The sequence below is a fragment of the Euwallacea fornicatus genome, unplaced genomic scaffold (assembly GCF_040115645.1).
Source record: "Euwallacea fornicatus isolate EFF26 unplaced genomic scaffold, ASM4011564v1 scaffold_109, whole genome shotgun sequence".
NCBI lineage: Eukaryota > Metazoa > Arthropoda > Insecta > Coleoptera > Curculionidae > Euwallacea > Euwallacea fornicatus.
Window position 1 is genome coordinate 202566 of NW_027096077.1, and position 24546 is coordinate 227111.

Consider the following 24546-nt stretch of genomic DNA (forward strand, 5'->3'; position numbering starts at 1 on the left):
AATCCTGACAAATCAACATCATGGTGTCGATCACGTATACTCAACACAGACAATAGTAAAAACATAGTCCAAAGACGTTGACCCAACTAACTATTATCAAGACGAATGGAAGTAACATACGAAACCGATATGTTACCTACGAAACGATAAATGACCTTACACAAATGACCCAGTCCATGTCTATTTCGATGTATACCATGATATTACTTGATAATATAGAAAATAATCTGCGTGTCATCAAAAAATTTCAAAGGAACGTACAAACGGCAAGTAATTTCGATTAGATAAACGTGATGCGCCATAGTATTTTTAAGTATAAAGAACTGCAAACAATCATTTATTAATTCAATTCGAAAACATAAATTACTTTCAATTATATAATAAATTATTATGAAGTAGCCTATAAAAACGTCACCATAAAAACGGTCCAATTATCTTTTAAGTAGCGATCCCTTTAATATTCAGACAGTTATATAAGCTTTACCAGTTACATTCAATTCCAATTAACAATCAACTAATGATCTTAACTAATCCCTATTTATTAAAATCATCACAAGATTTCTTTAATTTAAAGGAAAATTGCACACAAAATAGAAGAAATAACATTATATAAAAAAAAAGTATTAACAAAAAATTAACCATGCATAATTGAAACAATTTATTTAACAAATCATTGCCCACTATGACCCAACACATATAAAAGAAATTCAGTAACTCAGTTAGGTGATAACTCTATTTTAATAAGACCATCCTCTCTGGAGAATGCATACTTTAATTGTCCAAATCCAAATATAGTTGAAAATGTTAAACAAACATCTCTAATCCTACTGGCAGAATGTACGGTAAAAATAAGAACTAATCATTACGATTCTCAAAAAACAAATGCTATAAACTTAAAGTAAAAATTATCAGCCATCAGTATTAATGAAAAATCACTAAAGAAAATTGAATCACTAAAATAAAAGGAAATAAATTTACAAAATTTAAAAGAAGACGCTGAAAATACCAATAGGCTGATTGTACATCCTCTGAAAAAATTAAATTTCAGAAGCCGTGGTCTATCGATAGTTGTAACGACAATTTTTATATTAATAATTTTAGGAATTATAGGTTACTGCTATTACAAAAAGGAAACTAAATGTGAAAGCGAACGTACAATTGAAATTCCTCGGAAATTAAATCTCATTTTCTCAGACTCGAGGAGGTAGGAATTATATGATCACTTATGACGACTCATTGTAACATCAATCTTCGCAATATTGTACAATATTATTGTATCGAGCTTCAAACAAATCTAGCGGTGTTATTAATATAAATATAGATCCTGGATTGGAAGTAATAAGTCATTAAGAATTTTTTATCCTGAAATAAATAAAGTTTATTCGTAGTTTAAAATTTTATTTTTTTAAAACAAACTTCCGGCTAGATTCTGCATAAAGTGATCGTTTATCGCCTAGCTATTCAATTGCGAAAATAATTGAAATCCAATGAATCATTTATTTAAAATTAATCGAATCATTATTACTATTATAGCATAAGTATTTCGATTAGGTAGCAAAAATACGTAATAATAACTTCCATTACCAAGTACATATCATTTAAATCGAATAGTATATAACAATTCATAATTTCTAATTTCAGCGGAAACGGCAAGCTAGGTATCTAAATGTAAAAGTTAGGAAATTGTCAACTCAGAGCACGTGAGTTCAGTGAAAATTTAGTAATGAGTTATCTAACATTTTAAATTTGTTCAATTTATAAGATATTTAACATTTTTCATGTACCTGGGATTGTAGCAGTTATAGTATTAATCCACCTGACGATCGTTTAACAATACAAAATTGAAAATGTATATACGTCTATCGATAAAGAATTATGTTCAATATTTAATTAGAAATTTAATTATGAAATCAATTACACATAAACACACTCGAGTGTATCGACATTGTCGAGAATGAGCTGAGCTGGTGACCGCGTTCTTGTCAATTACTCAGCAGTTCCAGAAATTGAAATAAAGAATTACATTTGTGTCGTCTAATTAAGGCTCCAAATCGAAAATTCAATAAGAGATAAAAGAAGATGCATAATAGACCAGACATTTCACATAAAAAAAACCAACCATCTTCATGGGCGAATAAAAATGTTCTGGTGTATTTAACATTCGATTTTCTAGAAACTGACCACTACCCCTGATGGTTTTGGAATTATAATCCCCGTGTAATGTGCCCCGAGAAGCGGAAACACTGTACTAAATTTGTTTACAATCCATATAGCCGTTTTCGACTTATTTGTAAAATTTTAAAAAAAGTTCAACTTTGACGGGCTGTATCTCCAGAAAGAGACAATTTCGTATATAAGTATATCATCATAAATCGATATATTTTTGACCAAGGAATATGTGGTTAAGCCTTGACCCCATCATTCTGGGACAACCTGTATATTAAACGACGAACACACCTTTCGAGTGAAAGGAAATCCGATTCCTGCTCCAAACTATATTATGTACCGTTTAAAACTTATTTGACGGTTTCACTTCCAGGTTACGGTAGCAAAAAGTCTGGTCTTTACAATAGAGTTCGTAGGGGTAACTCAAAAGGACCTAGAGACACCGCCTGGAGATGTGAAACGAGTTTCCTTTCGCTATTTAACGGTCAGCTCAGAACTGACACGGACCGGGGGAATCCGACTGTCTAATTAAAACAAAGCATTGCGATGGTCTTAACGTGATGTTGACGCAATGTGATTTCTGCCCAGTGCTCTGAATGTCAAAGTGAAGAAATTCAATCAAGCGCGGGTAAACGGCGGGAGTGACTATGACTGCTCTTTTACCGCAGCAGCACGTAAAGCCGATGTTTTTCAAGGTTTATCTAACGGTTGCAGATAGAACTGCAGAATTTGATATTTTTGTAAATAAAACAAATCTAGCGGAATTTACTGCAAGTTATAAGTTTTGTGATTGTGGAGTGTATTATCCCAACTCTATAATCGACTTTGAAAAAAATATCATAACTGTTCTAATTAAAAATTAAAACAACTAATCCACAGCCAATCAACTGTTGTTTAAACTCATATAGTAAACATTTACTGTCGTTAACTACATTATCATCAATATTAGCAATTAATCTGTCTATAGAATCTGAGCCTTTTACTCATTCCTTCATTGCAAGCTTTACTAAACTATCAGCCGTCAACAACTATGGCTGCAGCTACCATGACATTCCAGTCTGCATTACAAACGCTGAACATCAATGACCCTGATGCTACAGTAACATTCAATACTGCTGGGATTGCACCACAGCAATTAGCATCCATGGCCAAAACCAGGGATTATATCATGATAGGAAATACACCTCAAGACTTTATAAAGGAGTATGGATCTATTACCTTTAATTTCAGTGAGTTACAAAAGGAATTCAAAAAGATCTGCAAGGATTATATGGATCCTTTATTAGCTGATAAGCCATCTAAGTCTGTTGAATTTTGCTCTAGGATGATATATGAGGTTGGGCCTGAATCAAGGCAAGTCAAGCGTGTTAGTGGTGATAAAATGTGGAAATTTAGGGGTGGAAGGTGTCCGTGGGACGTAGAGTGCAGCTTCGACCCGATAACGTAGAGTTGTGGCAGGCGAAACTCTCGAGTGAAAATTCTCTTGAGTGCTCTGCGTATCTTTTCGTTTCTTAAGGGTCTTCCGCATCTGTCGTTCTAACGACAATGTTTCTGGACCGCCTGCTGTGAACCTCCTCGTGGTCCACCCTGGTAACTTAGGAGCTTACGTCTCCAGAGGCCAATCACAGTAGGTTGTGTTTGCTCTCCTAGTAGGGCGCGTTTTTGGCTGGTGGATGCATAATCTTTCCGAAGCTATAAGGCTTTGAGTGTAAGGGTACCCTAACCTCAAAGTACCACTGGCAACCTTTAAACTTCGCGATGCCGCTATGTGAATGCGGCAAAACCTTTGACACTGATCAGGGGCTGCGTACGCATAAAAGGCGGCTCCGATGCAGGGGACCACCCAGTGACCAGGACACGAAGTGTCCCTATTGTCATGCCCAGTTTCGAACGTTTGCCGGTATGTGTCAGCATAAGAGGCATGCACACCCCGCCGAGCTTAATAGGGAGCGTGAACAACGTTACGAACCCGAACAGCAAGGGGGGGGAACTCGCTGGAGGCGGTGAGACCGATGATGATGAAGAGTGGCGGCAGATGGCAAGGGCGGAGGCCCCTTATACAGGTAGATTTCCTAATGTACACCTGAGGGAGACCTTCGCACATCTGACCGTCGATCAGATCAAATACCGTCGGTCGAGCGAACGCTATCGTCAGTATCTGGCTAGCCTGAGAGACGGTCTACGATCAGCCGTTAGAGCGGGCCGGCTGGCGGTGGCTAACGATCCAGTGGATGATGCTGGCACTACTACTGCAGCCGAGGAACGGACTGCACGGCCCCCTCGAGACGGAGCCGGCGGAACGCCTCACGTGGCAGGCTCACCCGGAAACCGGACCGCAGAAGACGTCGGTGCCATAGTAGCCGAACCCGCCTATAGAGCGATGGGCGAACTTCTCGATAGCGTGATTCAGGCGGCCTCTCTGAAGGATGACTATCTCCGGGGCATGCGTCTGATCACATCGAACGATCTGTCGAACGACTGTCAGGCACAATTACTGGGGCTTCTTGAGACCTGGATAGATTCGATCCTCCGGACTGGTGACCGAGCGGCGGGCCAACGAGCCACCCGTTAGGGAGGCGAGGCAAACCGCCGGGGCAACCTGAATAGGGAGCAACGGTGGGGACTTGCGTTACGCGAGGCACAGCGGGCGTATCGGACTAGAAGAGCGGCGCTTGCCAAGTGCGTGCTGGAGGATCTCCCTCTGCATGGCGGAGGTGAAAGGCCACCGACCGAAAGTGTGGAAAGGGAGTACTGCGAGGTCTTTGCCACTGCTTCCCCAGAGGATGACGAGTTGTTTGTGGGGCTACCGACCGATGTGCCGGGATTGAATGACCCAATCACAGTGGGTAAGTCAACAGCGCACTCAGACTGAGCAGGGGTAGGGCACAGGAACCCGACGGAATAACTCCAAGGGATCTCGCGTCGTTCTCCCCTGCGAAGCTGTGTGTGATGTTCAACATCATGTTCTTTCGGGGCATCATTCCGGCGGGTCTGCTAGCCAATCGGACGGTTCTGATCCCAAAGGGGGGAAGGGCGAGAGGTCGGTAACTGGAGTTCGTTGACCTTGTCATCGGTGCTGATCCGAATTCTCCACCGAGTGATAGGTGCGAGGCTGACGAGGATGCCAATCCACACCTCCCAGAGAGGATTTAGGAGGATAGACGGCGTTGCACTGAACGGACTGACTCTCCAGGCCGTCATTAAGCACCAAAGACAGGCCCTCGGGACATATCATATTATGAGCATCGAACTGAGGAGGGCCTTCGACACCATGTCCTAGCATTCCGTACGACGGGCGATGGAGCGAATGGGGTAATCTGGACCCATTCTCAACTACATTGAGAAATCTTATGGGAGCTGTTACATGGTGATCGAGAACGGACCGGAGAGCACCTCGCGAATTACAATTCGCAGAGGAGATCGGCAGGGCGACCCTCTGTCACCCTACCTCTTTAACTTCGTGCTCGACGAACTCATCGAGAGTTTCCAAAACATTAAAGCTGGCATCAGGATCGCCGCCGACATCACATTGGCGGTCCAAGCCTACGCGGATGATGTCATCCTGTTTGCTGAATCTGAGAGGGCTGCCTCGAAGCTCCTGAGGACGGCTGTCGAATTTTTCGCGGCCCGAGGGATGGAAATCAACACGGCTAAGAGTGCAGTACTTTCGGTGAAAGTGAATAGAGGTAACAAACACATGTATACCCTCACGCGCCCAACATTCAGCGTGGGGGGAAGTCTGCTAAGGCAGGTGCAGCCTCTGGAGTTTTTCAAGTACCTAGGCAAGCGGTACGAGCCGATGGGCGTCAGCTCATGCAGCTTGCAGGAGCTTCGTACGAAGTTGGAGAGGGTGCAGGCCGCACCCCTAAGACCGCATCAAAAGCTGGAGATTTTTAAGACCTACCTCTTGCCTAGGTTGGTCGATCAGTTACAGTCTCCGGCGGTAACACTCAAGGTTTTGGGGAGCGCCGATAGGGCGATCCGAGTGGCCGTTAGGAGGATACTCCATCTTCCGAAGAGCTCGCCTGACGCGTATGTCCATGCGCAAGTACGAGAGGGTGGGCTCGGGGTCCTCTCCACTGCTGCGCACGTGCCAATGATAATGCGCAACCGGCTGATCCGAGTCATTGAACGAGCGGAAGATCCGCTGACTCGGGCAGTCGGCTCCTTGAGGTACGTGCGCACACTCCTGGACAAACTCGAACGTTGGGCGCGACCCGATGGCTGCTTGGCAAGCCACATACAGAGAATGTGGTCCTCCAAGCTGCAGGAGCGAATATCGGGTAACGGGTTGCATCAGGGAGCAGCCTCCCGTGCGAGTGAGTCGTGGATCTCGAATCCGCCTCCGTTCTGGTCAGGTGCGGACTTCATCAAGTCCGTGCAGGTGCGGGGAAATATGCTGCCAACCCGAGGGGTTCCCTCGAACCACCCCGGGGAAGCTAGGCGCTGCCGGGCCGGATGCATGCGGAGTGAAACACTCTCCCATGTACTCCAGAAGTGCCTGGGGGGGCACACTTCGCATCAGGCGTCATGACTGCCTTGTAAACAAGGTCCGCCAAACACAAGCGGGGAAGGGGCGAAGGGTGGAGGTTGAGCCAAGCATCCGCTTGCGAGACGGGCAGCTCGGGAGACCCGATCTTGTAGTGCACAAAAGTGACACCGAGCTCATTGTGTGCGACGTCACGGTGTCGTGGGAAGGAGATAGGCCTCTCTCCTCTGCGCACCGAAACAAAGTGGCGTACTATTCTGAGCCGCGTGTGCTGGAGGGCATAAGGGATCCATACCCCGGGAAGAATGTGAAAAAATGAAAAAACCTTTCACCGATCGTGTATGTTAAATGGCGCAGTTGTTCGGATTCGTTTCGGGAGACTCAGTGCGAATCAATCGTATTGATCCTTTTTCGTTTAATCGATTAACCGAGAAGGAACCTGTATTGTAACGTCGATAGATGTGGTTAACGCACAGAGTAAATTTTCCAAAAATTGAAAATTCCCCTCTATCAAAGAGCTGTTAAATTGCCCAGGACCAACAAAACTTCGGTTGTTGAGACATCATCGCTGAACTACGCAAGGAAACGCTAAAGGAAAGTATCCGAAACAGTAACTTATAGAATGATCAGGATTGGCCTGTTAGTCGTGTAAATGAATTTGATTCCTTTATGTCCGATATTGAAGATATAGTCAAACAAATCTCGAATCTCAATTTGAAAATTGTGACGCCTTTAGCTGACTGTCTCTCTAAATAATCCAAGAACGTCTGTTGTTGAGGAACTTAGAGAAATAATCAATATGTCTCAGTTTAAGCCTGACTATCTATATTGCATTCCGAACTTTGATGGAAACCCCAACGAACTCAATAGATACTTGTCAATATGTCAATTTTTAATCGACAATTTTTACGATCAGACCAACCCAACAAATTTTCAGAATATCTATCTGATAAATTCGTTTATCAACAAACTTACCGGTAATGCAAAGCTAGTAATTAAGATACAAAACGTAAATGATTGGGAGGACTCGAAAAACTTCTTATTACGTAATTTTCCTGATCAGAAGGACGAAACATGCTTGAATAGAAATTTAGTTTTGATGAAGCAACAATCGCACGAATAACCATCTGAATTTTACAATCAAATACTACATATTTTGAACTTCTTATGCTCCTACGTCGATTCCCATGAAAATCTATTACAGGCGATAATTTTAAAAAGAAATTTATACAACGACCTGGCTTTGAAAACTTTCTTATCCGGGCTTAAAGAACCTTTCGGCACCACGATAAGATACATGAGACCAGTTAATTTAGAGCAAGCCTTACAATTCGTTATTCAGGAAAATAACACTCACAACTTTCAAAATGAAACAATACCCGGGCTAATGTTTCAACATCCCTATACTAATGGATCAAAACCAACACACTTTAAACTGTTTCCAACTACTCGAACCCTTAACAGAACGTTCCGCCCGGTTTTTCCACCACAACTAATGAATGCAAGATCCAATTTTAACAGATAATCGCCTAGACACTTCACCAATTCGCAGATTTTCGGACGGTTCAGTAATCAGACTAATATATTCAAGTCTAACCCGTTTAAACAACTACCACCCCCACGCGTACGTCTGGAATTTCCAATTCGATACGGAAACCTATGACAAGTAATTCAAACTCTATTCTAAGATACCATTCCTCAAGTACACTGTCAAAGAAATATATAGTACGGAAGCCCAAATCTTGATTGAACCCAGTCAAGATACGTACGAATATGTATGTATACAATGTTCCCAACTCGAGGAGTATTTTTGGGAGCAAACCAATTGATATCAGTACGAAATTATCGGATCTACGGAATTCGAAATTAATAATGAAGCCAATGCTTCAACCCCGATCAGGGATGGTGAGTTCGATCAATTCTATGTTTCGCCAAATCCAGAGGAAAATTTTTCCAGAATGCCTTTCAATATGAAAAAGAAATAGAGGAAATGTTAATAGACCTAAATTTTTCGAACCCAAGTAAATTATGTTATGTAATATTCCCAGAAGCAAAGCTAAAAATTCTAGTTGATTCCGGTTCTACCTGTCCTTTCATGAATCCCGATATTGTAAGAAAGTTATACCCCGATCGAATTCGAAACGACCCGTTCGTGGTATCAACAGTGTTTAAAAAATCGTCTCATCAACACAGCGCAAAAATTCCTGCGTCTAAATTGTTTCATCTATCTCAAAACATTGACCTTAAATTTTATCTTTTTAAATTCCACCACGCATTTGATGGACTCTTAGGGATCGAAAACCTAAAAACGCTTCAAGCCAACATCTACCTTGTGAACGATTACCTTCTCATGCCATTTGCCCGCATTTGATTACATTTCCACGAAACTCGGCCTGAGTTAAGTTGTATTTCAATATCGCTTCGTGTCGAACAAGTGATAAGAATAAAAACATCTATTAGGAATGGAGACATTATAATACTATACCAAAAGATGTACGGCTGCGAAATTCCCGAAAACTTATCTACGGCTAAGGATGGGTTTGCTTTTACGACGATTTTGAACGGTACGTGTGAACCCGCAACATTAAACTTTTCCCATATCTTTGAAGTAGAAAAGTTTGACTCCGGAGGTTTCAAAAAGATAAATCTGAACCACCTTCAGGACGGCGATAAAAAGCCTGAGTTGGACGTCTCCAAATTTCGAACAGACCACCTCAATGAAGAGGAATATAATTATAATGTAATATACAAAAAAGGAAAAATGAATACAAACGCAGACGTTCTTTTACGAATTTAATTGCATACGAAAGAAACAACTAACGATTTCGCACCGATCAAAAACATGGAGGAATTTAACGAACAACTGCGAAGGAAGACTGGAGCTTCCACGTCGAGAGATAACGAAAATTTGAATCAAATTTCAACCGTCGTACAAGTGGACGAGAGAGAGGCCATGAACCAGGCGAAAAAACGCGAGGGTCCGAGAGAATTCAGAAATCAACAAGAGGTTTATCTGAAAAAAAGCACTAGGCAGAAATTGGCTAATAAGTTTGATGGCCTCAAAAAAATGAAAAATGTCAACAAATGTAAAAAAATAGTTGAAACCGAGTCACATCCGAATATTCAAGATGGACAATTTAAAATGTCCATTTCGTAACAAATACAGTTTCGACTAAAGAAGCGTATTATATCTCAGCCTTGCGACGGGTGTTATCGTTGACGAAAGTCTAATTACTCTCAGACAACTGGACGATAACCCGGAAATTTTACCTTTAATACGAAGACAAGCAAAACTTACTACACAAACCCACCAACTAATACATTATTAGGACCGGAACCTTGTGATAGGGGAAATTAATAAGTTACACTATAAATCATAAAACGTTTCATATTTCTTAGCCTTACATGTGGATTACTATGACAATTGTGTTAATTATCTTAAGGTATTGAACTTGACGCGAAAGCGAGTAGAAAGGCAAGTTGAACAAATCATACCCCATCCCAGGAGGGCTAAAAGAGGTTTAATCAACATAGCAGGTTCCGTTTTTAAGGCTATCACAAGGAATTTAGACGCCAATGATGGACTGCGTTATGAAAAACTTATTAATGAGTTACAACAAAATCAAAATAAGCTAGCAATTGGCATTCATAAATAAAACTCAATCTCTCTAAAGGTAATCGAGAATTTCAACTTGACGATTTGTAAAATGGGCAAAAATATGAGTACAATAGAAGCTCGGATTAAGCAAATTGGGTACATAACACAAGAGGCAACGAACAGGGAAAATATGTATTTTATTAAGGATAACTTAATTCAAATCATCAACCTATATGTAATAATTGATTCAATGCTACAAGAGATTGAAGCCTCCATTACATTCGGTAAATTAGGAATTTTCCATCCCGGCATAATGGAGATTACAGATTTGCTTTCTGAATTAAAGACTCTAGAAATAAAAGTAACAACCCACAATCTGCCCTTACAAGTAACCTTGGAAAATTTTTTCAAATACGAAAGTAATAGAGATCGAAAGCTTTATCGTGAACGATAGAATTACCTTTTTCCTAAACATACCAATGACGAGCCCTAACAGTTTCGATTACTATCACCTTTATTCAATACCAATCAGACGACGGAGTCAATTCAAGGCAATAATACCCCGCGGTAAACACTTAATTATGAATCAAAATCACTACGCTTATTCGGAGAATCTGTGCAAAGAAATGACACCCAAACTATTTATCTGCGATCCTGGAAATTTGAAAGAGATCAGAGTGAATGGTCCTTGTGAAACTCAACTACTAAGTTCGCTACGATCCAAGATACGTTACTATTATACGTGCAGTAATCCACCAGTTGGACTCGTCTAACAAATGGATTCTGATAATTTCTGTTAAAAAAACCATTAAGTTAAAATGCGGAGGACAAGAAGAGTACAAGAAGATATCAGGAAATGATCTCATGACTATACCCGAGGAATGCAGAGCTGAGGGGGACGACATTGATCGCCAATGAATATTCAATAACCAATACTGACGAACCGATAATGTTTCCAAATTTGAATGAGCTACCACCGAACTTTCTACATCTGAATTTAAACTTCCACCTGCAGGAAATAAAACTCGATGAGCTGTACAAATCAAGGAACAAAATTTAAGAAAACCAACCTGAATTGTTGTACAATAAAATCTCAACCTTCCCTAGTTTATGGGCGATCATAGTATGCATCATAATTATTTTAGTTATAGTATGCTTATTTAATAAAAGGTTGCCCAGAAATCCGATGGTAATAGAAGAGACCAAGAGGGAACCCGTAAACTCATGCCTCGACCTACCCCGCAGCCAGGGTAGCTTAGTTTGAAAAGGGAGGAGTTATGGAACTACTAGCTATAATGCCAACACAAAAGGAGCTGACAAAACAGAACGTGACTATTAAAAAAAGATGCAACGGCAACAGTAGAATTAATGAAAATTTTAACTATCAAAGAGTAGTATATTAGTTTGTGAATAAATAAAAAATTTTAAAAAGGCCTTTCACTGATCGTTTAAGTTAAGTTACGTGACGTTGATGGTACCCCAACTAGAGTACGCCCATGGTGCGCCTCCAAAGGGTTTAGTATTTAAGACTTTCCTAAAGACGGCAGATCCTTTTTTCATTGGGCATCTTCAAGTGTCACACTTTAAAATAAAGAGTAAAACTGATATCGAAGCCGTGTCCACCCTCATAAACCCATTTTTGTATCATACCTTAGACTAAGGAAATAAAACAAAAACCTACAGTTTTTAAAACCTAACTGTAAGAATGTAAATGGAAGATCAATAAAGAATACACAATACGTGATGCGACCGCTCATTGGATTGAGTTGGTACCCATCTCGGCTTTAACATTTCGATTGACTGTTTCACAAGCTGCAGGGAGGAGTTTGACGATTTTATCAGTAACGGGAAGAGCAATAAAGTTATTCAGCGCCTTCGGTTGGTCAAAAATCCGTGAGTTATATCAAGACGAATGGGAAAACCTTAAGCAAGCTGTGCGATAAGTTGAAGGCAACCAGTGGTACGAATTCAAGCGTGATCTTCGGATGATTTTAAGCATAAAGTACAAGAATCTAAGCGATGTCGCCAAAGAGCTCCTCATTAAAGGGAGTGGAAGGGTCCTTGGGCCGTAGTGTGCATTTTCGACCCGTTAACATAGAATAGTGGCAGGCAAAATTTTCGAGTAAGGATCTCTTGAAAGCTCTGTGTTTGTGCTCGGGCGTTTCTTAAGGGCCTTCCGCATTTGTCGTTCTCACAGCGTTTCTGGACCACCTACTGTGACCTCGATAACCTAGGAGCTTACGTCTCTTGGAGTTAATCGCAGTAGGTTGTGTTTGTTCTCCGAGAAGGGCGCCTTAACGGCTGGTGGATAAATAACTGCTTCTACGAAGCATATTAAGCCTTGGAGTGTCAGATCACCCTAACTTTTAAGTATCACGAACAATTTTTGAAAGTATGTCTTCATGATTCCATTCTGTAACAGCGGCAACATCTTCGACATCGATCAGGATTTGTGGACACACAAAAGGCGGCTCCGATGCAGGAGACCGTCCAGTGAACAGAACACGAAATGTCCTTATTGTGCGGCTCAATTTAGAACGTACGCTGGAATGCGTCAGCACAAAGGGCAGACGCACCCCACTGAGCTGAATAAGCATCGTGAAGAACGTTAAGAGTTTGCTCGGCGCGACAAGGAATTTATTGGAGAGTGCGCAGCTGACGATGAGGACGAGTGGCGGCAGATGGCTAAGACGTAAGCCCTTTACTAAGGTCGATACTCTAATATGCTTCTGAGAAAGACCTTCTTACATCTGACCGTTGATCAAATTAAGTATCGCCGGTTGAGCGAACGCTATCGCCGATATCTAGCTACTCTAAGGGACGGTCTCATATTGACCGTGGGGACCGGCGCGCTGAAGGTGAAGAGACGTTCCAACAGGCAGTGCGGGCACCACCGTTACAACGAAAGAATGACCAGTACTGTCCTCACGTCCTCGCGTGGCGAAGCATCCCACATGGTGAGCCTCCGAGGAAACCAGACTGCAGATTATGTCTACGCTACAGTAGCCGAGACCGCCTTTAGAGCGGTGGGCGATCTTCTCGACAGCGCAATCAGAGCAGACGCTCTAGAAGGTGACTATCTCCGAGACGTCCGCCTTTTCACCTTGCCATACTTTTAGGACGACTGTTGAGCACAATTAATTGAGCTTCCTGAGGTCTAGATAGCTTCGAATCCCCGAGTTAATGACTGAGTAACAAGAGCCACGTAAACCATATTGCCCTATCTGACGAACTTATCGATATAGACCATTGGACTCCCCTTTAACCCTCATTAAGGATCCAGCGATAAACAACGATATAAAACCACTCGTAGACAACTTAAATTATCAATCTGTTGCTCTTAATTTTGACGTAAGCAGTTATACTGTCAGCTTGATTATTTGTACTCTAAGTCCGTTGCAATAAATAATTTTAAAAAACGAAGTTTCCTTGTCGTTAAACTTAACTCGAGTTGCCTCGCCAATCATCTCGATGGCGAGGTTAAACTTCTAAATAAATCTTGAAAATAACCCTATGTCGGTACATGTGTGAACTTTTACAATTTTGTAGTGTTAAACGATCGTCAGGTGGATTATTACGATAACGGCTACAATCAGAGGTTCATGAAAAATATAAACTATCTTATAAATTGAACAAATATAAAATGTTTGATAATTAATATTACAGTTTTCATTGAACTCACCTGCTTTGAGTTGATGATTTCCTAACTTTTACATTTAAGTACCTGGCTTCTCGTTTCCCCTGGAATTAGAAATTATTAATTGTTATATACTATTCGATTTAAATGTTATTTACTTGGTAATGGAAGTTATTATTACGTATTTTTTATGACCTAATGCAAATATCTATGCTATAATAGTAATGATGATTCGATTAATTTTAAATAAATTATTCATTGGATTTCAATTATTTTCCTCAAATGCATAAATAGACGATTAACAATCACTCTAAGTAGAGGCTAACCAGGTAAGAAACATTTTCCAGAAACTATTTAAGTACACTATTTAGAACTTGGCTATAACGAAACTTCAAAGGACTTGGCTGGTCGTTTATTATATGCAGACGTTCGCTACAAGCGACCGAGGGAAAAAAGCTGATTGACTCAAAATTTATTTTAACCAAATGATAAATTATACAATTTTCGATTCTAGTAAATAGTTATGCCACATTCAATGAGAAAAAAACAAGAAAAATCTTCAATAAAATCGAAATTTATGTAGAAAAGAAGTGCACACTTTGACTATCTTGCGGTTCTTGAAACCTCTTGAGTTATTTATACAGGGTGGGCCAACGAAAACGAAACGGTCCACGTTTAGGGTTCTTAATGTGGTTTAAAAAAAATCGCTCGAACGCGTCAATTGATTTGTCGAGGTGAAAACCTTTTAGACTTATTTTTAAACTCTTATCTTTAACCCCTTGAGCAGAGTGCTATTCACCCTTAAAATCTTAAATGGAAAGTGGCATCGAGTGACACCTTGTGTGAAAGGTCTTTCAATTCTCTTTTTAATGATGCCTACTTTTTGACATGAGATATCATTTTGACATTTTAAATTAGAAATTTTTCCGTTTTATTTACAAAGACGCTTGCAAAATCAGAAAAATCATTTAATACTTAGACTTTAATATTATTTAATCAAATGTTCAAACTACCCAATTGATAACCATGAGTTGCATAATATCTACTCCGTTGAAACTTAAACGCTTTTAAAATTACATTGAGACAAACTAAAAATTGTAACCTTAAGGCAATAGACTGAATTGGCGGAACATTTGTAAAGCAATACATTTTTATAAAATGTAGAATGTTCGTCTTATCTATAAATTTTAAATCTACATAAGCAACAAAAAAATTTACAATGGTTGAATTGGGTAGTACTACTTTAGAGGATAGTAAGGCAGTGGTTTGTACTGTGTTTTCGTGATTATGTAAAAATGGTTTACACTACAGCTGAAAGAGTTGAAATTATTGCAATATTCCATTCAAATAATGAGTCTGGGTACAGATCAGCTGAGATTTTTAATCAACGGCATCCATACAAACATGTCAATCGAAAGTATGTCCTCGAACTAGTGCAAAAATTTATCCAAACTGGTTCGGTACTTAACAAAAAACGTGATATTGTAAATCCAGTAGTCAATGAAACAGTGGAAGTAACCGTTATAGGTCACATGACTCAAGATCAAACTTTAAGTACGAGGAAGTTGAGTGATGTATCAGGTGTTCCGCGAACTAGCGTACGAAGAATATTAAAAAAACATAAATGGAATCCATATAAAATTCAATTGGTGCAAGAGCTGAACGAGGATGACTTCGACAGGCGACTGCAATTCTGAAGTTATTAGCCATCGAGCAAATCAAGATCCACATTTACTATTTAACATTTGCTTTTCCGATGAGTGCTCTTTTTTTGTCAATGGAACTATAAACCGTCATAACTGTCGTTATTGGAGTGATGTAAACCCAAGAATTTTTCACGAGACACAAACGCAACATCCTGAAAAATTTAACGTGTGGGCTGGTATTTTCGGAGACCACCTCGTTGGACCCTTTTTCCTACCCGGCACCCTAAATGGAGAAATGTATTTGGATCTTTTGCAAAATGCAATCGAACCTACCATTATTCAAATAATGGAAAACGATGAACGTTATTTACCAAACCGAATAATGTTCCAACAGGACGGCGCTCCTCCGCATTATGCACAGCAGGTACGAATGTACTTAGACCAAGCATTTCCAGGAAGGTGGATTGACAGAAGGGGTGCTATTGAATGGCCACCAAGATCTCCAGATTTATCTCCGTTAGATTTCTTTTTGTGGGGACACTTAAAATCTAATATTTATGCTACCCAACCAACTTCCCTACAAGATTTACGGCAACGAATTATTAACGAGTGTCATCTTATAACACCGGAAATGCTCAATAATGTAAGAAATCGATTTGAGGAGAACTTGTATCACTGCATGGAAGATACTGGACAGCAGTTTGAACATTTGTTAAACTAATTTTAATTGCAAGCGTCTTTGTAAATAAAACGGAAAAATTTCTAATTTAAAATGTCAAAATGATATCTCATGTCAAAAAATAGGCATCATTGAAAAGATAATTGAAAGACCTTTCAAACAAGGTGTCACTCGACGTCACTTTCCATTTAAGATTTTAAGGGTGAATAGCACCCTGCTCAAGACGTTAAAATGTAGAGGTTTAAAAATAAGTCTAAAAAGTTTCCCCCTCGACAAATCAATTGACATGTTCGAGCGATTTTTTTTAAACCACATTAAGAACTCTAAACATGGACCGTTTCGTTTTCGTTGGCCCACCCTGTATAATGAAATATACTAGAAGCATCGCCATAAGTCTGCGGGGCCATTGCCACAATGCTGACTCCGCAAGTAATCAAAATAAATAGTTTTATGCTCGTACGTAGAGTAGATTCGAAGCTTGATATTGAAGTTGTAAAGTTAGTCTTTAAATTTAAATAAAATTCAAAACTTTGTGAAGATTGGAGTTTTTTTTAAGCCGTTTCGGTTCCCGGAAGATATAACTAGTTATTTTGTTCTACAAAAGGTTTATCGCATTTAAAAGGTTTCCATTTTCTGGATATGTCATTTTTACATTATAAGCTACGACCTTTCAAACAGAAAGACCTATTGAGTTGTGAAGATTAAAACTTCATCATTCCTGTCAATTTCCTTCTCATCACCGTTTTCAAATTGATCATTGACCGTTGTTTGAACAATGTCATTATCGTCAGGAAATCCAGCAACTTCCACTTGTTCATTAACTAAGTTAATTTCTTCAAAATTAGTGTTTGTTTTTGGTTCATTCACTTAAATATTCAGCAGCTCGATCACAGCAGCGTTTCTCGACAGATCGTTATAACCGAATTCAAACCTCCAGAAAATGATAAATATGGTTTTTTTAAATCGAATGTGTGTTATATCCGAGTTTGTTATAACAGTATTCGTTACAGCCAAGTTATACTGTATAACTAATACTAATTAATATTCAAAAACAACTACCTGTTTCTATGTGTTCCCATCAGAAAATCTTCTCCTGGCAAGCGGCTTCTTCCACTATCAAGTAATGACATCTTTTTCACTTCCTACAAGTTGTAATCACAATATCCCATCATTTGGCCGTGTGGTGTGATTTTTGTACTAAAATGATAGACTGCTTTGGTCATACTGTTCCTAAAAAAATGTAGTATTAGATTTCATTAGTTATACCTGAAGATGTTGAGATATATAAATGGAACGGATCTTCAAATTATCCAGATACTGAACAACTTCAAATTGCAATTTAACCCAACCTCCAAGATGAAATTGATGTGGTCATTAGCGAAAAGGCTGCTTTATGATGATACCTCAGATAAATTTTGAATGTGTTTGAAGAACGAAATTGTTATTACTAGTTCGTACACTCCGTGAGTACGTAATAGAGGGTAGGTAGTAAAAGTAGAGAATTATTGTAAACTCCTTTTTAACAATGTTATCCTTTTCTTTCTTGCCTCCTGGATCGTCCTAATTCTGTAAATGTCCTCTCGATCAACTAGAATAATTTCGTTCTTATTATTTGCTGCTCAATTTGAAATGACATAATATTTTTATTTCAAACGTAAACTGTTATGTAAATTTCCAGCTTTAATTAATGAAAACAAAAAAAGAAGTCCCATAGTTCCGATTACTATCCACAAATGTCATCGAATAATTTTATAAAATCTCAAACAACACGTCTTTCAAACCATGTTCAAGGTGTCCGGATACCTCGTGTACAAAGTTCTACCTGATATAGTACAATTCATAATAAACCGATTTAACTAAATTTGCTTTAGTATAAAATATGTTAATAATGGAGCCACAGGGTGTCAATGTTGAAAAACGAAATTTGATTTTCTTTAATATCTTTCGACTTTTTCCGAGCTAATTTTACGAAAATTTGTATCCGGAATTTTTTTGGGATGTGAAATTCAATTCTGTAAAACGATTTTGTTGTTTGTTCTAGAAAGCGCCACAAGCAATCATTAGGACACTTTTAAACCGCCAAAACTGTTTTCTGCTACAGTGGATGCCAATTTCGAGTAGACAAATCTTATCTGTTTAAAAAAGGGATACTTTTTAAATATCGCCAAAGTCAACAATTTAAAAGATATTTGCAATTTTATTAATAGATGCAATTTTTATTCAAAGCATTTTATAACAAAAATTTCATAGCAAATGCTCAAAATGTGGATAATTTTCTTGCACTCACAAATTGATTCTTTTCAAGAAATTGTAGCGCATTCTCTGCATAACTTCTGGCCTATTTCTCACATCGCCAACTGCATTGAAAATTTATTTCTTTATTATGTATCTCTTGAATGTGATCAATTGATGTCGAATAAAATGTCGATTTCAAAAAACCACGAAAAAAGTCGCATGGCATCAAATCTGAAGATTACGAGAGCTATTATTACTGGAACATAATTCCTCTTTCCGATCCATTGCCGAGAAAATGCATTGTTTATACTTTGTCTAACATTGAAGGTATGACATTGAGATGCTCGATCTTGCATAAACCACATGCCATCACAAATTAATAATATGTCCTCCAACAAGCGTAAAAAAGGGGAGTTAATATAAAATAATTCCCTCTTTTTTAAATGTAAACTCGGTGCTTCTTTCTTAAAACTTGTATATTTTTACTTGTTAACATAGTTGCACACCTACAGCTTATTCGTGATGACACTAAAGAAAGAGAGCGATGAAGACGTCTTTCCAGTCTTAAGTATAAAAAAACTGGACACTAACCATGGACATACCCTGACTAGAGTGCAATTAAAAACTGTCTACCATAGCATAAAGCGAGTTACATGTGCATCCTCTATGATAACGAGTAATGGGAACCTGTCATAGGGATCCTTTCCCATGAGACTGCAAATCGAGTATTTCTTTGGAATTTGCAGAGCCAGCAACCTTCCAATATAAATTGTTAAAATAGCTAGTTAGAAGAGCTTCTTAATGTTTAAATGTAGAATAGAGTAGTCTTGTGTAGTGTTCTTTGCGTTTTTTTTTGTAAATTTCCCTTTCCTGGACGAAATCTTAACTAGCGGTTATCATGCAGGATTTCATTATTTTTAAAAGGTTCCGACACTAGCCACAAACACTGCTCTTTTAAAATCATATGGAATACCGCTAGGAAAATTCCTGCCGATAAGGCACTTTATGCTTAATATTCAGAGCGTTGTGATTCCATCCTGTACGATAACGCTAACCATAGGCGTAACGCAGGAAATACATCACCCTGGCCCACCTTATGATAAATTAAAAAAATAATAAATAATAATAAAATAATTATAAAATCCTAAACAACAAGTGCGGTAAAGTTTCTTGAAGAAAATATAAATAACTTTGTCCATTTAATCGAATTGGCATCACGACAGGCCCGAGAATAATATTACAAATTTTCCCGGTCTACGCATTAACTTTGAATGTATGTTGATAATGAACTACTTTGAGTGCGTGCGGATTTTCATCACTATAAACATGTTCATTGTGAACGTTAGTTATGCCGTATCTAGTAAAGCTAGCTTTGTCGTTGAAGAGAATTTTTTTAACTGAAGTTCGGAGTATGAATGTGCTGATTTTGTCTAAGGTGTAACTAAAGTGATGTCATTAATTTTAAGGAGTGATTCCTTGTCATATTTTATGAAAAAATATTTATATAAACATGTGTCCTAAGTTGCATCATTTTCGAGATACAGGTTGTCAAAGTTTTATTAAAAAATCGAGTTTTTATTAATTATTCAAAAAACTTTGAGTCGATTTTGATGAAACTTGGCATCTTTGTTAACATTAATAAGGGGCTACTTTTATTATTATTACATTTTAAATAATAATTCCAGTAGCGTCTCAAATAGTTACCTTATTGATATTTATGGTGTGATTATTATACGCCACTGTTTTTTCTGAATTCGATATTTGTGTCAGACTAAACAATTAAAAACACAATAAAATACAAACACAAAGAAGAAAAATTTTAAAAATGATTTTTCTTTTTTGAAAAAGCAGCAGCGTAACATATTTTTCACAAATAATAATTAGAGTCTTGGCCTTGGAAGCGCCATTGCTTGCATTTAAAAATTCGTTTTTCTCTTAAAAAATGCGTTTTTACACCTAACTTACGCCCACCATGTTTGATAAAAATATTTAATTCAGGTCCCGACTTATTAGAAGAAAACAAAAAAATATAACAAATTTTAATACCCTGTATTTCAAACAGAAAGTGAAAACAGACCTAGGTTCATATAAACTTTTTTTCTCAAAATCACTCATAGAATCACTCCTTAAATTTATGATATACTATTCTGAAACACCCTGTGTATCAATATACAGGATGTCCAGTAAAGAATGGGACATATGAAAAGTGGAAATTATTTGCGTTAAAACAAGCCGATTTGATTACATTTATCTTGTCCAAAAGTCGATAATAACGGAACTACAGGGTGTCAAAGTCCAAAAAATATATCACATTTTCTTAAATATCTTTGAATTACTTCCAATTAATTTCATGAGTTTTTTCATACACGGGATTTTTTGGGATGAGAAACTCAAATTTATCTTCAATTTCGGTGTAACTTTTAGAGGACGTCGCCGACGATGATTTTGAACGTTTTAAACCGTTACAACTTTTTTGTTCAACCCTGTATGTTATTTTCGACTAGAAAAATCTCTTTCCGTGTCTTTTCTAGTTAAGAAAGGCGTGCCTTATTGAAGTCGCTAGGACCAATGGTTTCCGAAAAAAACACATCTAAAAATAATTATGTACTTCCATTTAGTATTACTGGAAATTTGAAATATCCAATAAAGTTATCTTCGACTGTACCAAACCAAAGGTTTAATTTTAATTCATGCTGAAAGTGTCGCACCACTATACCGTTCATGTTAAATATTACAATATTAAAGATGTCTTATGGGAACGGTCACTCTCTTTGATGATAAACTCTTATAATTTATCGCTTTAGGAAGGGGAGATTATTTGTATTTACTGTTATACATTGTCATACATATACATAGACTCAATCTTTTTGTCTTTAGTGGTTCATAGAGTGTCTAAGAAGTTCGGTAACCATCACTAAGCTTTAGTTTTCTTCGCCCTTCATTAAATTGCAATTCTTATACTTTTATGATCTTTTCGTGTGTATTACTCTAATCACCCTTTCCCTGCACAGTTAATTTCACAACAGTTCAAATTTTCTTCAGGCCATGTATAACCATTTTTGTAATTAAAAAATTACTTCAATCCGTTATTTTTAAATTTTGTCTTTCATACATATTGTCATGTTTTCGTGTTTAAATATTACTTAAATACTTTTATGCAAATTTGTTTTTTTTTGCATTTTCTATAAAAAGTATAAAGCTTATCCTTGTTTTATAGTGTTATTTTTATTTGCGGATAGCAATCAAATACGTCAATAAACTAAGTTTACTTTTAGATCATTTGTAGGCATCATCACTTTTAGATGCGTATTTCTGGAAAACCGTTGGCAATAGCGACATCAATATGGTATATCTTTTTTAACTAGAAAATACAGGTGAAGAAATTTTTCTACTTCAAAATAACATATAGGCTGAAACAAAACAGTTGTAACGGTTTAAAGGGCTTAAAATCATCGCCGGTGGCGTCTTCTAGAAGATATACGGGAATTGATGATAAATTTTAATTTCTCATTCAAAAAAACCCTCGTATAAGAAAATTCATGAAATTAGCTGAAAGCAGTCAAAAGATATTTAAGTAAATGTGATTTATTTTTTCCACCTTGATACCCTGCAGCTCCGTTAATATCAATCTTTGGACAAAACTAAATTTAGTCAAATTGGCTTATTTTAACGTAAGTAATTTCCAGTTCACGTATGTGCCATGCTTTACTGAACACCCTGTATAATCGGTTTTATAATTAAATGGTATATTTAGAGAGAACTTCTAAATAAATATTGAAATTAATCCTATATTGACACATGTATCAATATAAGATTATTTTCATACAGGTAGAAACTTTTACAATTTTGTATTGTTAAACGATCGAGGTGGATTATTATGAAAACGGTTACAAACACAAGTCCATGAAAAATATTAACTATCTTATACCTCTGCTACCTCTGCTATAATAGTAATGATAATTCTACAAATTTTAAGTAAATCATTCATTGGATATGAATTATTTTCGTCTAATGCATGTTAGCATTCTTTTTCTATGTTAGAACTATTAATCAATTATATGAAAATATCACGGTGTTTTGGCTTTAAATTCCTCTTGAGATAAATGAAAGAAAATGGTAAAAGGGCTGTTATGAATCCTCTCGCATTTCTTGTTTATATTAAGAACATTAATTGGCATAATCTGAAAGTGCTACAGACTTTTGGTCCTAAGTTCTTCCTAAAATTAGCGTGGGAAGAGAGGGTTATTTATAAATTCCTTTAGCGTAGGTGAGAAAAATGTTTAAGGGTTTGGTACCCGTGAGAAAAAGAGTGGACAGCCCTTTCATCCTATCGGTTCTCTCGCGAAGAGGAGATGTGTTCTGGGTGTTGATATCGAATTGTATCAGAGATTCCGTTTTTGGATCACGGAAAATAAAAAAGTGCTTTGAGAATTGTATTATTTTTCTCTACCTTCCAACCGCGAATCTTTCATGCATAACTATAGACAAAAAACAAATAATCACTCTAAAGGGAGTATAACCTGATAAGAATTATTTTACAGAAACTATTCAAATATAGCTAATACTAACTAATATTTAAATATAACTACCTGTCTATCTGCTCCCATCAGAAAATTTTCCCCTGGCAGGCAGCTTCTTTCACTATCAAGTGATAGAATTTTTTTTTCATCTCCTTCAAAATGAAAACACAATTTCCCATCTTTTGGCCGTGTGGTGTGACTTTTGCACTAAAACGATAGACTGTTTTGGTCATACTGTCCCTAAAAAAATGTAGTATTAGATTTAATTAATTATACATGGGGATATTGAGAAATGTATATGAGACCGATTTTCAAGATATCTAGACACTGAACAACTTCAAATTGCAAGTGAATCTAACCTCCAAGATAAAATTGATATCGTCGTTTCTGAAAAGACTGCTTTGCGATGATTTCCCAGATAAATTTTGATTGTGTTAGAAAAAAGAAATATTCCGCCGCCATTGTCACTCCAGCCACATATGATCGTGCTTTGCTTTGCTCGAGAACTAGATTAACAACAATTTCCACATAAGAGACGAGATGAGAATCAAGGACTTCTTGGATCTATCGTTGGGCTATCATACTACCTTTAATGAAAGGTAAAGGCTACCATATGCAATCGCACCCCCAAACAATTATCCCAATAGTCTGATGGACATGCCTTTGTATTGTAAACTGAAGATTCCATCTTTCACCCAGGCACTTTTTTACTCTTGTCCGACCATCATGCATACCCAAACGGAATCTGGATTCATCACTAAAGACGATATTATCCCATTCCAGATTCCAATGTATCTTTTCTCTGCACCGCTGGAGTCGATTTTGATTATGATTTAAGATAAGGAGTAATACAAAATTGAGACGGTTAGAAATCAATTCAAAATTTCTTACCCGGCGATAAATGATTCGAATTCCAATGAGCCTTCCATACCAAGTAAATCACTGTGCCGCTAGCGTCTTCGACACGACGAACCTATCGCTTAGAATCATAATTCGAAGGTGACAATTTTGGTGTTCTGTAGTTCTTCGGGTTCGTCTAGTACATATTCTTCTACCTGGTTGCTCTTATTGGAACCATACCTGACAATATCTCACTAGTGTTTACAGTTACATTACAGTTCAATCTAGTGGCGATTTCTCAAAATGACCAATCAACCTCTCGTAGACCCACAATTCCATCTTTCTCAAACTGGCACAATTGATAAAAATTTCGCTATATTCTGCGTTTAGGCATAGTCAATTGATTTAAAAACACTTTCCAAGCACACTATACACCAAGAAATGATATTTTGCACGCATATTGTCGATATTTTATCGCAATTTTTATAGTAAAAAAACTACAATTCCTGATAACTCGTAAATACATTGATAAAAATAGATGAAAATTTAATCGTTTTTTTGTGTTCCCATATACAAGCATGTATATCAAAAATTATTTAAATAAAATCATTTTTACGGGGTGTTCTCTTTTCTATGTCACGCCGTATCCATATATCGTTTGAAAAATGTATTATTTGAGACTTCATAAGATTCATATGAAAGTTGACTGTTTTGAAGTATTTTCTTTGACATTTTA

General features: G+C 37.6%; 1 long non-coding RNA gene across 5 annotated transcripts; it reads right to left on the reverse strand.

The window, feature by feature from the left end:
* Positions 1-321: 321 nt before the first annotated feature.
* On the reverse strand, positions 322-24490 carry LOC136350085 (uncharacterized). 5 transcript variants are annotated; one of them, XR_010734067.1, is made up of 5 exons: positions 23862-24487; positions 23330-23780; positions 23040-23210; positions 17275-17445; positions 322-13994 (listed from the first exon to the last, which is right to left on the reverse strand). It is a non-coding gene; the product is annotated as an uncharacterized lncRNA (long non-coding RNA). The 5 variants fall into 5 exon arrangements; XR_010734065.1 differs by lacking the exon at positions 23330-23780 and having other exon boundaries at positions 322-13873; positions 13936-13994; positions 23862-24474; XR_010734066.1 differs by having other exon boundaries at positions 23040-23780; positions 23862-24490.
* Positions 24491-24546: the final 56 nt, after the last annotated feature.